The sequence below is a fragment of the Fundulus heteroclitus genome, chromosome 16, assembly GCF_011125445.2.
Source record: "Fundulus heteroclitus isolate FHET01 chromosome 16, MU-UCD_Fhet_4.1, whole genome shotgun sequence".
In the NCBI taxonomy this organism is placed as follows: domain Eukaryota; kingdom Metazoa; phylum Chordata; class Actinopteri; order Cyprinodontiformes; family Fundulidae; genus Fundulus; species Fundulus heteroclitus.
This window is the reverse complement of record NC_046376.1, coordinates 31,887,093-31,904,228: the sequence shown is the minus strand read 5'-3', so window position 1 is coordinate 31,904,228 and position 17,136 is coordinate 31,887,093. Positions and strand designations below refer to the sequence as shown.

Sequence of the window (17,136 nt, the reverse complement as noted above, 5' to 3'; positions counted from 1 at the left end):
ACTGAATATTTGGGTATTACTGTGTCGTCTAAACTAGGGGATTTAGTAAAATTTAACCACATTCCCCTTTTAAAAAGATAGAAGAAGACCTTGAAAGATGGAAATTGCTTCCAATTTCACTTATAGGTAGGGTAGCTTCAATTTAAATGATGGTCTTACCTAACCTGTTGCAACCATGGGACAGTTTTGCAGACATTTATAGAAACCCCGGCAGTTCCTTCTCATACTATCAAACTCAACCACGGTGCCCTCCTTTCTAATCTGTGTAGAGATGCCAAAACACAGCTGCAGCAGAAGGTCATAGGAGGAGTTAGGCGAAAGGCAGATATTTGGCTCATAAAACGACAAGATATGAAGAACCCAAAAATGTCAGACCTTTACAAATTTCAACGTTTCAATACTTTCCTTTCTTGTGATCATATATCATCGTAAGCCATTATTGAAACTGGACGTCTAGTTTCCGATTTGAACACAAGGAATCATCTTGACACTGCTAATACAGAACGTATGAGCTTATCATGACACACTAGTTTAGGATTAAAAAAGAAAACAGTTTCTCTTTTCAGTTACATGTTTTTATTCCTTTGTGTGTATCTGTTGGATTTTTATTTGCCTTTCCCTTCTGCTGCTGTATTACCAAGGAATTTCCTAACTGAGGGTCAGATAAAGGGTTATTCTACCCTATTATATTTAATAAGGATGAATAAATAGGATGAGAATGAAGTGGTGCAAAAACAAAGTGATGTTGATCAATAAAACACCCAAATAATCAATAAATATATGCGCTGCAGACTGTCAGATTAGAATCCTCATCTACGATCTGTGAGAATTTTCTCCTTTCTTTTTTGAAAGGGTTTCTTTTCACTCATTTCCCCTCCCTCACACGACTCTCCCATTTCAGCCTCTACCTCTTCAGCTTTTAACCAGTTTAATTCCTTTTCTCTCACAGTTCTGAAGAAGCTTATTGATCAGGGGGAGCCTTCTGGTTCCTTCAGTGATCATATTCCCCATTGCCTTTTAAAAGATAATCCCACAGGATCTTATGTCCTGGCTACTGTTAATAGCATTATTGCCACATGTGTGATCCCAGGAGCATTAAAGTGTGACTTTTTGTACAACCTTTCATTTAAAAACTAGTTATGTTCCATAACATTTTTGTTTCAAATTTATTGACCAGTCAATTTGGGCAAATTTTTTATTTTGGTATGCCTGGCAAAAGTGGTAAGAATAAAGATTAAGGCTGAAATATTATTACTGAGGTTTTGTCTGTCTGGTTTTAAAAAGCTTCACAGCACTGAATCAGCTTTTTAAGGGTTATCAGCTACATATTTTTAGGTGCTGATGCTAGAAATGATGTTGTTCTTGTGCTTTTAGACCTTATATCAACTTAGGTGCCTTGCCCAGTGGCAGGCCAACATGTGATAGTGGGCAACTGGAATCAAAGCCACAACATTCCAATTGAAAGACAGCTATGCCACCCATTGAACTCTTTCTTTCTCAGCCTATAGCTTCAAGTCCTCCACCCAGAGGAGGTGACTGAGGGTAGCTTAATTTCAACATTGGTATCAATTGAAGGTCCTCATCAACAAGGCTGCAGGTCAAGAAATGGTGTCAGGTCAGACACCAACATCATGTGCTGATCAACAAGCAGGGGTCTTTCTGGACATCTTTAACCTCTCCCTGCAGCTCTCCATGGTCCCTGTCTGCCTGAAATCCTCTGTTATGGTGCCTTTTCCCAAGAAAACAACCATCACCTGCCAATGACTACTGTCCTGTTGCTCTGAACCCCATCACGATGAAGTGCTTTGAGGACAGCTACCTGAAACGCATCAAGGAAACCCTCCCTGCTGGCCATGACAGCCTCCAATTTGGCTACAGGGAGAATCGGTCCACAGAGGATGCTGTCTTGCTGGCACTTCACACAGCTCTGACTCACCTACAACATCCCAACACCTATATTACGATGCTATTTGTGGACTTCAGCTCAGCATTCAACACCATACTCCCAATCATGCTGGCTCTGAAGCTCCACAACTTGGGATTATCTACACCGCTATGCTTCTAGATCAGTGACCTCCTCACCAACAGACCCCAGGTGGTGTAAATACGGGAACTCACACCTGCCCCACTGATCCTCAACACTGGAACACCACAGGGTTGCATCCTCAGCCCTGCTCTCTTCATCCTCTTCTACCCATGACTGTTCTGCTGTCCACCCCACAAACACGGTTGTGAAGTCTGCAGACGACACTACTGTAGTGGATCGCTCTTTCTAATAATAATAATAATGAGACCCACTACAGAGAGGAGATCTGCAGTCTGACACAGTGGTGCTCTAGGAACACCGTCATCCTGAACACCAGCAAGGCCAAGGAGGTCATAGTGGACTGCAGGAGGTCCAGGGAGTCTGAACACGCTCCTCTCTGCATACAGGGGGAGGTGGTGAAGCGTGTGGACAGCACAATGTTCCTGGGCATTCACATCTCCTCAAACCTCTCCTGGACTGTAAACACCTCCTACCTCGCCCAACAACGGCTTTTCTTCCTCAGGAAACCGAAACGGACTGGACTTCCTACTAAGCTGCTAAAAAACTTTTACAGAGCTACAATAGAAACCATTTTATGTCTGTTTATGGTATGGGAGCTGTAGAGCGCAGGAGAGGAAGGACTTGGCACAGGTGATGAGGACAGTGCAGGGAACTGTGGGATGCCGTCTGCAAGATCTGGACTCAGTTTATGCAGCACGAGTCCAGAGAAGGGCCAGAAGCATTGCCACTGATCCCACCCACCCGGGCAATGCACTGTGCTCACTTCCATCAGGTAAACACTTCCGAAACATTAAACACAAAACTGACAGACTCAGAAACAGCTTCTTCCCAAAAGCTGTGAGGGCTGTCACCCCCGGCTGAGAAGATTATGGTCCGTTAGATGTTACAAACGCACTACTAGTAATGCCTATTTGCACACTCTAGCATCTCACGTAATACCATGTCAGTTGTGTCTGTCTGCATATATTATCTGTGAGCATTCGGAGCCAGTGTCTGTCTCAAAAAACATTTCACCACGGTAACAAGTGGTGACAACAAAGATTATTGATTCTTAATAGCCACTTTATATGATAATGTTGCTGTGTTTCAGATGTCAGGTTTACTGCAACTTCTCATCTGTGCCCTGCTCATATGTTGACTTGTGTCTATCAATCTTTGCATCTATGATCTGTGACAGGAGCTTCCATGTTGTACAGAGGCCTGTTATTTGTCAGTAGTTGGATGGGATAGTCCTATTTATGAAGTTCTTTAGGATCAGGGTTTTCCAACCTTGCATCAACCACTCTGGGCGAGTCCGGACATTTAGGAGCTGGTGGGTTTCTGTCTGGTGGGGCAGAGCACATCTGTGCTGCCAGGTGTTTATGAACAGCTGTGAATTTCTTTAGCCAACAGGTGTGCTCTGGAAGGTCAATGCAGACAGATTTCATGATATATAAAGGGGAAATGTAGAATGTAGAACTCTATTGATTGAATGGTCTCATCAAGGCAGTGTAGCGCAAAATTTGTTCTCCACAAAAATGAAACAAAATTTCAACTCTCTCATGTTAGGACCTAACAAATAGGATGCCCCCGCCCCAGATGTCCCTTTATAATTAGGCAAAAAACAACCTCAGATGATAACACATGATCTGTCATGCAGTGTAAGAAAAAATCGATGTGGTTAGCACAGCAAGTGCTCCCTCCATGCCAAAATGGGTTCTCTAGTTATCATCAACACAATCAGAAAATTTTGTATGCTTTGCTCTAGAAAACTTTAGAAAGGGGTTGATATTGTTATACCATGACAACAATTAAAAGACATGATCCTTGAGTCTTAAAGTTGGAGAAAAACAACATTTGACAACAAACATCACATGGCAGTACATGGATTTAAAAAAAAAAAAAAGAAAAACATTGCAAAGTGGTATTGCGGTCTGCACACTAAGAGCTTGGTTGGTCTCAGTTTTTCTGTGGGTTTTCTCCAGACACTGCTTCTTGTCTCACAGTTCATTAAGAAACTTGTTAGGGTCTTAACTGTTGATGTGGGTTTGTGATATTTTGGTTTCTGTGCTGCTCTCTTATGATTTCATAGCTTCAAAAATAATAACAAGAACTTCCTTATCCTCTTTGCACACAACTGTCCAGATCCTAGGACTGCAAAACAAGCCCAAATCACCACTTTTCCTGTGAGGAGATATTTTGTATTGATATGCTTTGTTTAGTTTTTTTTTTTTTTTTTCAGGACAGTACTGTGTGTCCTGCAACAGTACTGTACAGTACAGTACTAGCTTCCACTTCAGTCTAATTCTTTTTAAGGATGTTATTACTGCTGTGAGGACTGTTAAATGTCTTCCACTTCTCAAACGTTTCTCCCAGTCTTCTTTGCCTTTTTTCCTTTAGTTGAAATGGCTTTGTAACCATCTCCAGACCTATGACCAACTAAAGTAGGTTCCCAAAGGTAGTTGCTATAGTATTTTCACCATGACATTGTCGATTCTGGGAGAATAGACACATCTTCCATTTCTGCATAACATTTTTCTTTGATTTTTTTCTTTTGTTGAATGGCCTTACAGCCCTTCCTACACTGATAGGTGGGACATTGCTGGAGTTTTTCCAATTGTGGCATAGTCAATTCCGGAAGGTTTGAAAAATGGTATTCCACTTTTGCACTGTTTTTTTTTTTTTTTTTTACATTTCTGCATTTTTCTCTTTAATAAATATTTCCTTATAAATAACAAATCCCTCTCTAGACTGATAGACGGCAACATTTGATTTTCTGAAGTGATTTGCTGGTCTCTTTCCACCTTGACACTGTCACCAGTGGGAGGACTGGCAAATGTTTTCCACTTCAGAGAAAATAATTTTTTTTTTGTCGAAATAGTATTTCAAACTGATAGGCGGTAGCAATTTGTTTTCTAAAGTCACTGCTGATGTCTGTCCATTCTGACATTGTGTATAATATATATCAATCTCTGCTTAACAGGCCTGTACTGGCCACATGCTGACTGTATTTTGAGTTGTAACTTTTAGTTAACTTAACTATGTGTCTCCTAAACAGGACCAGTACAGTTTCCTCTGAGCAGCTTCTCTGAACTGCAGGGTTTTAACCATATTTTGAGGACACTGAAGACAGCATTTGTCGCTACCATCCTTTATTCCCTGTGGTAATTTTCAGTCATTTTTGTATGATTTGTACTGACAAATCATGTCTGTTTTAACATGATTTGTAAGCACTTAAAGCAGGTGTCTTTTGAAAAGGAGACCTTCTGTTTTAGCGAGATATACCCGTATGAATAAAGGTGAAATAAAAAAATCCCCAGAAGCTTTAAGCCGGCAACCTATGAAACCTTTTACGTTTCTAGAGGCAGTCACACATGCCAACAGTTAAATATTTCATTATTAAGGTCTACCTCAGAGCAAAGACTTTGCCTTTTATCAGACTTAACAAAAAAAAATGGCAAGAAAATCCTCACCATATTTTAACACTACGACAAAATGACAATATGATCATAATTTATTGATATAGATAGAAATAGATTTCATTTATTGATTAGATTAACTTTTTCCCATGATTTTTAGCATTAAACCACATGCAGTGGTAATGAAATGCAAACCATGTTCTGGATTGAATTTTTTAAACATAACCCATAGGTATTAATCTATCACATATACGATGCGGTTTCCAGAAAACATTTTCAGACATTCAGAAAAACCTCGGTCCTTTAAGAGCACCATACAAATCCAAAATTTGAGGCTCTTTCTTTGTGTTTGCGGTGCTATTGTGCTCGGTCCGTGCCAAATGGTTCCCTCACTAATTCAGTTCTGGCCGGCAGAATAATCATCTTTCACTATATGCCCCTGTAGTCAACATGCAGCTGTTAATAACCCAGATTTCCCGAAGAGAAGGAAAAAAAAGAGAACAACTTGCACCAAATCCTTCTCTACATGGCTTATATCACTACACCCACTGCTTCCCTTCTTCTTGCCGTGTGCACACGGACCAGAGGGAAATCTGTTGCTGATGAACGGAGTAAAAACAAACCAAAGTCGTTTTCTTCTGTGGTATAAACAGTTAGCTGTTTCACATGAGGACGGCATTATTGTGGGTCTTATTTAGTTCTGCCTATTATAGAAAATAAAAAGGAACGTCTGAGAGCAAAATTGGGTCTGCCCCTTTGTTTGAGCTCTGGCCTCAGTCCAACGGAACGGCAGATTTTTATCTGCCGAATTGGATCTGGCTGATCAGCGCCCCTGTCTCTCTGTTTATGGCCGACATGTGATGCTGTCATTTTTTATCTGTCTCCGCGAATCTGCGCTCGCTGTCTTCCTGTCTGTCTGTTTAGTCTCTGCTGTCTTGTTTGTCTGCAGCTTCATTAAGATAACTTGTCAAGGAGAGAGCCATTAACACCGCCTTTGCAATGATCTTGTTGTAAGTGTTCGGCTCCGGGTTTCAAATTGGGATAAAAGAACAGAGCAGGAAGGGAGGAGATACAAAGTGCCTCGCAATGTAAATGATGCCCCTTTGAACGATTTTACTTTCTTACATGACAAACAGAAATTTAAATGTATTTTATTCCGTTTTAGAACCACACTGAGTGGTGCATCATTTTGGAAGGTGCAGGATTTGTAGTTTTGGAGAAAAAATGTGCATTATACAATACAAAATTTGAAAAGGGTGCTGCACATATACAGCTGCACCTTGTCTGGCCGAGTGTGCATCAACATTGTTTTGCCTTTATCTTTTTTTTGCAAAAATAGCTCAACTTCACACAGAAAGTATCAAAAGTGTCTTCAAAGATCTGCTTTCAAGTCTTGCCCGGTTTCCAGTTCGTTTAGACGCTGACCGGGCCATTCTCACTGCAAAAAGGGAACTAAAAGTAAATAAAAGTTTCTTGAAATTTGTGAATTGTTCTTGATTTGAGCTGGTAACTGAGACTATTTGCCAATGGAATACAATCGTTGCACTTAAAATAAGAACAATTCATCTCCATCATCTTATTTCAAGTGCAGGATACCTAAATATCTTATTTTAGGGGTAAAATGCTCATCCAACTGGCAAATAGTCTTCCCTGTCCCTGTGGAAGAAAAGCATCCCCACAGCATGATGCTGCTACCACCATTTAGCACCGACATATTCTCCAGTGAGAGGTTTTGAAGCTTGGAGTATTTTATTTTTTTACAACTTAGCAGATTTCCTAAATCTATATAACAAGTTAATCTCTGACCCGCCTGGGGCATTTGAGTTAAAAAGGTTGAATACTGATGCATGCAAGGCATTTCCCGTTTTGATTAGTAAAAAGATTTGCAGACTATGTATAATATTCCTCACAATTAGTTGTGCACTGCTTTCTGTTAGTCCATAAGATACCAATAGTGTTGTAATGTGAAAGAAAATCAAGAAGTTCAAACTAATAGAATACTTTTGCAAGCGACAGTATTACACATTACATTTGCTGGACCTGTTCATGGTGTGAGATCCAGCAACGATTGGCCAGAATTTCTAGAATTTAGAAGCACTAGATGGGGGCCTCATAGATTCACCCCACCTCCTCCTCCTCTCTCCATCAGCAGCGTCCAGCCATGAGTCACTCCTGGTTTTAATACCAGCGAAGCCTACAAGTGCAGGTAGCGGGCACCCTGCCTGGATGAACTGCGGTGATATTGGAACAGGACATATCAAACCCCGCTCTCAGGCACAGAAAACGCGCACACAGACCAAACTCTTGGTTTTGGTGGAGGAGCGCTTCACCTGGAGTCTCCCTGCCAACATAGGGACACCCTGGCTCCACTTAAACCACTTTTGTCCACCTCTAATTTAGCGGACAAAGCCATTTTTTAAATGCAGCTCCATCTGATCTTTTTATGCATACTCACTCAGCCCCTCAGCTCAAGAGCCCAGCTACTGACCATTGTTCGTGAAGGTCCCCACTCGCAAAAGTTTCTCTTCAGTCTGGCTGAACATGTAATACAGTTGAACTCTAACGGCTTCACATCTTAATCATGTTTCAAAGAACGGTGGAGCAGTAGAGCAACACAGTCACAGCTCGCTGGGAATTTTTGATGTTCCGTCATGACTTTTCCAACTCAAGACCGAGACAGGATACACTAAAATGTTTACTTTCTCCCCCAGGCGCTGCCTTTCTTTCTCTCTCTCTCACACACACACACACACACACCCGTCGTAATTTGTCTGCCCACTGGCTTCACTTATTAGGTTTGAAAAGGTTTCTGGGCAACGTGGTTTGAGAAGGGGGTGGGGGCAAGAGCACTGGCATTTTTTTGGCACGCAGCTCTGCCCGCCTTGCCCAGAACGAGGGGGTTACCATGGCATCACCGGGCACCTCATAAAGCAGACCATTGTTGCAGCTTGGGTGTGTGTGTGTGTGTGTGTGTGTGTGTGTGTGTGTGTGTGTGTGTGTGTGTGTCTTCTTGAGTGTGAGCCACATTGAGTTGCATGGCAACAACCTCTGGGCGCCACCAACACGAGCGAGACGCTGAAATCTTCGCGGGGCAGTGCCATCCTGCAGCGACACATAAACGCCAACTTTCCTCCTTCCTTTATTTGTTTTATTTTCCCTCGCTGCACCTTTGTCTTTATCAGCCACGTTTTTTTTTTTCCCTTTCGATGAGCACACAGCCAGATTTTTTTTTTTTTCCAAAGACCCCAAGTCTGTCAGCACAAGACTTGTAACTGGAGGTCAGATCACGAGGCAGGCCTGTCGAACCCCAAGCACAAAAGAAAGGCTCTGGCGTTGGGTTTGCCAATCAGGAATGATGGTCTGCGTGTGTATTGGTCCTCTCAGTGTGATGCTGTGTGTATACTTAATAAAGCAAGACCATGATTGATAAAAAGGTCCAGCAAATCTACAGAAGAAAGGGAAAATAAACTGGAATTTAATGGAGAATTATATTTCAGGTTTAGAAACTGAGACATAATGATTTGTTCTAATTGTTTCACTTCCAAAATGGTCCAATAGAACGTAAAATCCAGACGCAATTTGTGATTGACCATAAAAAAAAAAACAGAATAGAAAGAGCTTATACCAGTTTTAATGAGGGTTCGGATGAATGGACTACACCTTTGATGGATGTGTTTCCTTTGACGCGCTGCATCCTTTGCGCTGAAGTCAAAGCCTGTGCGCTTGAAGCGCTGAAGAAGTGAAATGAATCCTGGAACGCGTGACGTGGCAGAGGCGCGTCCTCTGGCACCCTCTACCGACGCGATAGCGAACTACACTGAAAAAATAAAAGCAGAAGCAAAAATTAGACGGCTTTCTCAGCATCAACATAAAAAAAACTCATCATGAAACGTAAACGAAAGAAAACAGTGTTTTTGAGGTAGAGAAATTATTTGTTCACTTTGCAGAGCAGCAATGGGCCTCTAGGTTGTTCATTACATGTTCCTCAAGTCACCAGGGTTAGTAAATAATAGCAGTTGAAATTATTTAATGAGTAGATCATTCTCAGTAATAGTTACATTTTATTTGGCTTACCAAAAAATAAATAAATTGAAAATTGAAAATTTACACTTTAAAAGAAGATGGTTCGGTTAGCTGTTCTCAATTATTATGTGGGAAGTCCAGCAGAGAACAGTAAAGGCTGTTACGGTTATAATGGTTGTTTTATTCATGATTGTATCAGCTCAGTAAAAGTACACAACTGTGAGACTTTTGATTGAGAACGTTTTTGTGATCAAACCAGAAGATCGTGTCCAGCTTTACCTAGTTTAGGAACAATGCTAAAGCAAAACTTTCCAATTCGTTTTATTTATTTTTTTCATTTGAAACAACATGAGGACAAACCATGTGGGCAAAATGATCTTAATAATTAGTTAGACGTAATAATAATTTAGTTCAGGGAGTTCATTTTAAAAACTGGCTGATTTATTTTAGGCTTAGCTGTGAATTCTATGCCATTTCAACATAAAAATATTGTTTAAAATAGACCCAGCAAAAATGTTTGCGAATTTTTAAAAAATCTGTATGGATTAAACTTGCAGTTTAAATACAGCTAACATATATATATATATATTTTTATATTAAACTGAGTAGATAAATATTAAGATGCTGAACAGACTGAATTTATAGAGCACATTAGTAGTCATACATACCTACTTTGGGATACTGACTAGTTCTTTACACTAGTCACATTCACCCAATTACACTCACAAACATGTACCGATTAAGCCTTGCTCAGGGGCACATCAACATGTGGCAGGGCGAAGCTGGAGTCGAACCTCTATCCACTGAGACCCAGTGACCCTTTGGCCCATCTGCTTTGTTGTTCCATCTTATAAGGCAGGGATATCCCGACGTTTTGGCAAGTTATCCGAAACTGTGCTGTGAAAAAGTACTCATGGACCAAAAAGGGAATAAAAAAATCTAACACTATGTTGCGATTTTTTTTTACCTGCTCTCCATAATATGATCAGTTTAATTTAACAAAAGAGTCAGCTTTTCAGTCAGACCCAGAAGTAAAACAAAATATATTTTGCTCGTTTGCCGAATTAGAAGACGGTCATCCAGTTTGCAAATGATTCTGGCCTCGAGTGAAGAAACTGAATTCTATTAAGAACAGGCACTGTGTCGTCAGGGTTTCTTTGTATTCAGCCCATTTTAATCAATGAATTTTAAAAGCAGCACTAAAGTCTGCATTTGAGTAAAATTCAGTGGATAGATGTGGCCCTATTAAAATGAGATTAAAGAGAATGTAAAAAGTTTAGTTATTAAAAGATGTAATTGTAACATTTGAACTTTCCTGCATAATTTTGCTCTAATTAAAAATAAAATGTTTCCATCTGCATCCACCGCCTATAGTAATAAACCTTTCAGATCCACTATAAGCAGGTAGCGCTGTAACAACCTGACGGATGTGGCATTCACTGGGAACCGAAGCGTCACAAAGTACAAACTATGAAAAATCGTTCAATGATTCAAACCTTACAACACGGTAAAAACTCAAATTAAACTGTTACTGAAGTTGGTGGTTTAGTCAGCTGTTAGCCGGGCCTGCTTTCTCTCATTCAATAGGGAAAAGTAATATTTTGATGTATTATATATGTGGTGGATGAAGCAAAACATTTACAATCTAAATACCTGCACAACAAAGCCAATTAACAGAGACTCAGACAAATTTTCCTTCTCCTTTTGAGTTGCTGTGAGAACTGCCGGTGCGTTTCTGACTTTCCCTTTTCAGCCGCAGGAGCACCTTTTGGTTTCAGCGCGCCCTTTTCCTCCTGTGGTCCGCCCCGTTTCTGTTCCACGCCGCCTGTGGCCAATGTGCCATAAACAAAGGCCGGGGTGCCATGCAGCATTATAGCTCAGGGTCCATTTGGACGAGCAGAGAAATCTTCACGTTGTTGTGTTTAGAGGGACCGACTGAGTGCTTGTACTCTGCTTTATAGACCCATTTGTGGTATTTTACTATGGCACGGCGACTCAATCAATTCTTAATTAGGAGAAATTCTCCGCAAGTGAAATATTTTTTGTGTTTACATCTGCTTTAGTAGAAGGATAGCAGAAATAAAAACTGGAAAATATACAACATCCAAGCAAAAGGACAGAATATGCAAGAATTGGCTTTTTTTATATCAAAACAAAAAAAGAAATAAGGTTATGCCTTTGATAAAAATATTGAACAATAATTGGTTTGATTAAATCTGCAAAAGCGGCTGTCTTTTATAAACGGATTCCCCATAATCACTGTCGTTTCTGAAATTATTAGGCTTTCATGTTGCTGTCGAACAACATACACACACTCTGGAAATATCTTAGGATAATTTGACCAGAGTTTAAACATTGAGAAAAAAAAACAATCTCAATATTCTAATTCACGGATAATCTAAAGAAATGCTTTAAAGCTGGCAAGGGGGCTGATTTAGTAATATAGATATAGATATATATAATATAATATATAGATATATATATATATAATATGTGGTTCTGACAACTTCTAGCTGATTTCCAACCTTGCATTTTTGGGACAATGATTTCTGCGTTATCTGCAGAGAGCTGGAGGAAAGTCTGACGCACATGCTCAGGGACTGTAGGAAACTGTGGGTGTGTGGTGGTGCAGAAATAAAAAGTTGTTTGTCATTAGTATAGTAAGAGGGGAATGTAATTTTCTATAATATCTGCTAGGAGGAACATGTAAATACTGAAATAAAGTGACCCAGGAACAGAGGCCTGGCAAAACCTGTATGAGCTTTTCTTTTGAAGAAGAAATCTTTTTTTTTTTTTACCATTGCAATGAAATTTGTCCTCTGTGTTTAACCCATTCCCTAGGGAGCAGCAGCAATCTGGGATTAAGGATTTTAGTCAGGGACCCTTAGTGGTAGTCTGCAGAGTTCAAACCAGGTACTTGCAGCCATCTCAGAACATGATCACTCTGCTCTATCCACTAGGCTAGCACTCCCACCTTTCCTCTCTCAAACTTAAAACATGAAACAAAATAGCCCAAGTCTGTTAAGGAAGATTTGAACCACTTTTCTTTTTTTTCTCTCTTTTTTTTGCAGTTTAGTCATTTTTATCAATCAGCGTGTAATGATCAGCTCTTTTCTGAACAACAATGCCCAGAGACCCCTTTGTGTGGTCAATCCCCCAGTCGGTCGGGGCAGATGGCCACTAAAAACTGAGCCAGGATCTGCTGGAGCTCTTCTCTCCTCTGTTGCTACATGCACGCTCAGTATGAGGGATTGCTGAAAAAGTTAACCACATGGTGCAGTCACCCGTCCTCCGTTTCTACATGCTTGCTCATGAGTGATTGCTGCAAAAAAAAAAGGGACTCAACGGGTTTCCTCTGGAAACTTTTAACTAATCTAAAACATAAACTGAACTAATTAGGATCTAATTGGAATAGATGTAATTCACCCGAATCTATCTACATGATTTGGTAGAATTGACTATATATTTCTGTATAGAAATGGGATGGATTTTTTTTTTATAAAGTACCTTGAGAAGACATTCATTGTGAAATGGTGCTATAAACAAATTGAGCTGAAATAAGCTGACTTTAGAAGAGCTTAGTTGGAGCTCTGAATAAAGCCCACTCTATGCCCTAGTCTGTCAGAGACCTGTTTCAAGGCTTCGTTTTAAATGCTCTTATACACTCTTACATTTATGGAAACCACCTTCTGTCTTAAGGCAAATCTGCTGACTCCCCCATGAATCTACAGGAACGGCTCTGTCTGTAAGGGGAAGTGCCCGCGATTGGCTGTAAACAGCCTGAGACGTGTAAAAACACCAGAAGGGTCCTGTGGAAGAGAGTGACCTAAGAGGGTTCAAACTGATTGCAACTTCTGTATGCAGCCACCTGGAACCAAGTTCGCCTCTTGCCAAACACATGCCATGTTTAGCCCGGGTTGGCCCGGTAGCTCGGTGTGTGTGTGTGTGTGTGTGTGTGTGTGTGTGTGTGAGGGTGTGTGTTTTACGCGGCCAGCGTTGTGCACGTTTGGGCCTCTGCCGTTGTCGAGCATGTGGCCCGCAGATTAACGCTTTAAATGAGACTCTCTCCTGTTCTGAATGCGCCCTCTGTTTGCTTACAAGGCCCGGGTGAGACGGCGTGGAAGGATTTGAGAGCGCTTTTTTTGTATCTCCTCCTGTTCACAGGGGGGCATCCTATTATGGCTGAGAAGCTAAAAGGGAGGGCACAGTCACAAAGGGTTAAAACCAGAGAGTGTCTTTTTCTGGCATGCCATGCAGAATTGGCTTTTTTTTTCTCCTCTCTCCTTTTAAGACATGTGGAAAACAGCTCCAAACAGATTTCAGAGGAAGACAGGTGCCAGCTCCGCCATCTGCTTTCAGTTTTACCTCCCTCACTACTGTCTGCTCCCATCTTCCGCGCGCCCTCTTCTCTCTCCCCTCGCCGCGATTCATCCATCTATCTTTTCTCTTTCCACCAATCGGATCGCTTTGACACCCTTCCCATCACGAGCTGGCACCGTTTAGGTACCTGGAAGGAATTGAAAGTGAGGAGATATCAAATCAAATTGACATTTATTAGGTTTAGCAGCTAAATCTCTGAGAAATAGGTAGAAAATAGGTAGAAGTAGATGAACTCTGAAAAGTAAACTTAGAAACTTTAAGCCTCAAAGCAGTGCACAAATTCTACACAGCTTAAATTGAATTTAGTGTGATGGGAGAAGTGGAGCATTTATGATTTTTTTCCCCCCCAGATTTTGCTTCCATCACACAAAAAAAAAAAAAACACAGAAAGAAGGGAAAAAAAGGTCATGCACAAATAAATAAATAAAACATTAGTCATTTATTGCTTTTTGAACTTTTCGGAGGAAGTGCAATGTTGTATTTTCTGACATAAAATAACTTCACAGAAGTTCAGTTGACACTTAAATCTAAATCTAAACAAATATAGATTATTGATTTACACACTTTCCCTCCCTTTCTTTTTCTGGTTCCTCTCTACGTGACCCAGATCTGTTCACGTGGTCACACAGAAATCTACAAAATTTCTGTCATCAGCATAGTTAGATGATTCTGCAATTCGACCCTGAGATCAATTATTTTTTTTATTATATTTTGATGAAAGATACAAAGTGACCCAAATGTGCAAAGATTTCAGCTAACTTAACAGTACGTCTTTCTGTAAAATGAGCAAGTCTTCATTACTAATGGAATAGTTATCAAATCCTACACTAGTATAACTGAACTAAATGAGTCATGACAAATCAGATTTTCTGATTAATTCTTGGCTTTTGAATGCTGGCCAAAAGGTACAGTAGTGTATCCACGTACAAAAAACCCCCAAACAAACACACAAGTTCAAAATTAAGATGCATAAAACAGTTCTACTGATATCATTTGATCCAGTCAGTTAATAATCATCTTTTACCCTGTTGATTTAATATATTAAAAATAAAATAAAATTTGCGGGCCAATAGAGTTTTTCATTTAAAAAGAGTTTATTTTTTTCAGAACATAGAAAACTAATTCGAAAGAAGCCGTAAACTTTGATTTAGATGAAAAAAATCTTCATATGAATCATCAATTGCGGATCATCTGAAACTGCAGGTGGTTCTTCCTTCGTCTTACTCCAAGGCTCTCAGTCTGGATTCAAAGTGCCAGATGTGGAAGCATCTGGAACTTTTAAAATGATATACAACTTTTAAAATGATATACAATGACACAACCCTGCTATATAAAAACCCTAAAAGAGTTCACTGAAGAGGACGCTAAACCTGCAGATTGCTCAGATGCTCAGTGACCGCAGAGTTGATCTAAAACGGTAAATAGTAAATGTTCTGATATGAGGCTGTTAAAGTTTTTGTAGATTGTTTTTTTTATTAATAACGGTTGGTCTTCGATCATGCCAAGCTACCGCTTTACTGCGAGGCCTTGCTGAGGATCAGGATTGGTCTGGCATTATTTACAATTGATTTAAAGAATTAAGCAAACAGTTCTACGATACTGCTGCTAGATGTCCATACGTCTGTTTATATTTGTTAAACGCCCGAGAGAGCAAATTATTTTTCGGCTCAAAAAGGACCATCAAAACACTATCAAGATGGAGGCTTGGTATATATAATCTTACTTTATCATGATCCAACAGTTTTTTATTAGCATATTATGTGGCTATATAACTATTATAATGGCCAACTAAGCGAGTTATAAAGAAAAAAATACATCAAACTGGCTGCAGCACACCATGAGAAGCAGGGGCCAAGCCTCATTTAAAGCTCGCCGCCTGTACCGGGCCTGTATGTGGCCCGGTTCAGAAATGTGCAGCGCTAACCTTCAAGAGGAGAGAAAAGTAAACAAGTCAGGTGACAAACTGCAAGCAGCCAAGATGTTGATCCTGGGAATAAATGCAAACTTACTCACTATAAAAGCAGTGAGGAGGGTCTTTTGTTTGGTGGGCCCTCATGCAGGTGTTCTTTTCAATAGCAGGTCTCTCCACCAGGCCCTTAGTGGCTCCCACTTCCTGTTAGCCTCTTGTGTTTGTTTGGTTTCTGTCCCTGTTTAAAGTTTCAAGTAAAGGTAGCTATAATCCATTTTTTTTAATATATTTTGTAATGTTAAAATCACAAACTTCAATGTATTTTATTGATATTTTATGAGGAAGTAATCCATAATTGTGAAGTGACAGTAAATGATAGATGGTTTTCAAAATTTTCTAAAAAAAAAAGAAAAAGGAAAGTTAACTGTACATGTGTATAAAGCCCCGATCTCTAGCATTTACTCCTGCTTTATGTCTTCTGGGGGATGTTTCTACCAGCTTTGCACATGATACTGCAGCAGATTCCCATTACTATTTGTTTAGATATTAACTAAGGAACTCTTACACATGAACATGCTTTGAGCTGCTTGACTGTATTTTTATGATTGTCCCTCCAGAAGGTGAACCTGCGCCCCAGCCTCAAGCCCTGTGCGGCCTTCAACGGGTTTACTTCTGGGATTGCCCCGTACATAGCTGCATTCATTTCTCCATCTGACACCGAGACCTTCAGAGAACAGGTGGATGTGTACTGAGATTTAATCACACTCAGGTGGATTGTATTTAAGGTTATTGGTGGCCCTGGGGTTGGTCTAGGTTAGTGATTTAGGGTACCAGAGTAAGGGGTGACTGAGGCAATGCTAGAATTTTATTTGTCAAAAACTATGAATAATTCGCCTTTTGCTTTTCAAATATGCACCCCTTTGTCATGGCCTGTCCCAAAAACAAAAAAAAACTCCTATAAAATCTATTGACGTCTGTGGTTGTATTATGAAAAATGTGAGAGCGTTCAAAGTGTGCCAACACTGTGGCGAGGATTTTTAGATCTGGAGTTGTCCAGCATCAAAGATCTTTGTGCAAGAAGTTCCTCGCTTTCCACCGCGTCGATGAAACGTGCTCCGTGGTTTTGGCCCGCGAGCGTCCATCGTCTGTGTGTGTGAATTCATTAGTGTGTCAGATGGAGCCTGTGGTGCCAGGCAGCCGGGCAGCAGCGGTGCCCCTCTGTTTGCTCAGGGCACACTGTGTCCTCTCAGCTGCTGTTTCGGAGCCACAGCTAACGTAACAGCAGCATCCTCGCTCTTCTCCGCGCAGCAGATGGCGACGAGCTCGCCTGTGTTTGCCCGTTTTCTTTTCGGAGAGGCAGTGGTGGGAGGCAAAGCCGT

At 40.5% G+C, this 17,136-nt stretch overlaps 1 long non-coding RNA gene across 1 annotated transcript; it reads right to left on the bottom strand.

Annotated features, from left to right (window-relative positions):
- Nucleotides 1-8,752: 8,752 nt before the first annotated feature.
- Nucleotides 8,753-16,048, bottom strand: LOC118566274. The gene is made up of 4 exons (XR_004932916.1): nt 15,862-16,048; nt 13,834-13,975; nt 9,106-9,262; nt 8,753-8,890 (listed from the first exon to the last, which is right to left on the bottom strand). It is a non-coding gene; the product is annotated as an uncharacterized LOC118566274 (long non-coding RNA).
- Nucleotides 16,049-17,136: the final 1,088 nt, after the last annotated feature.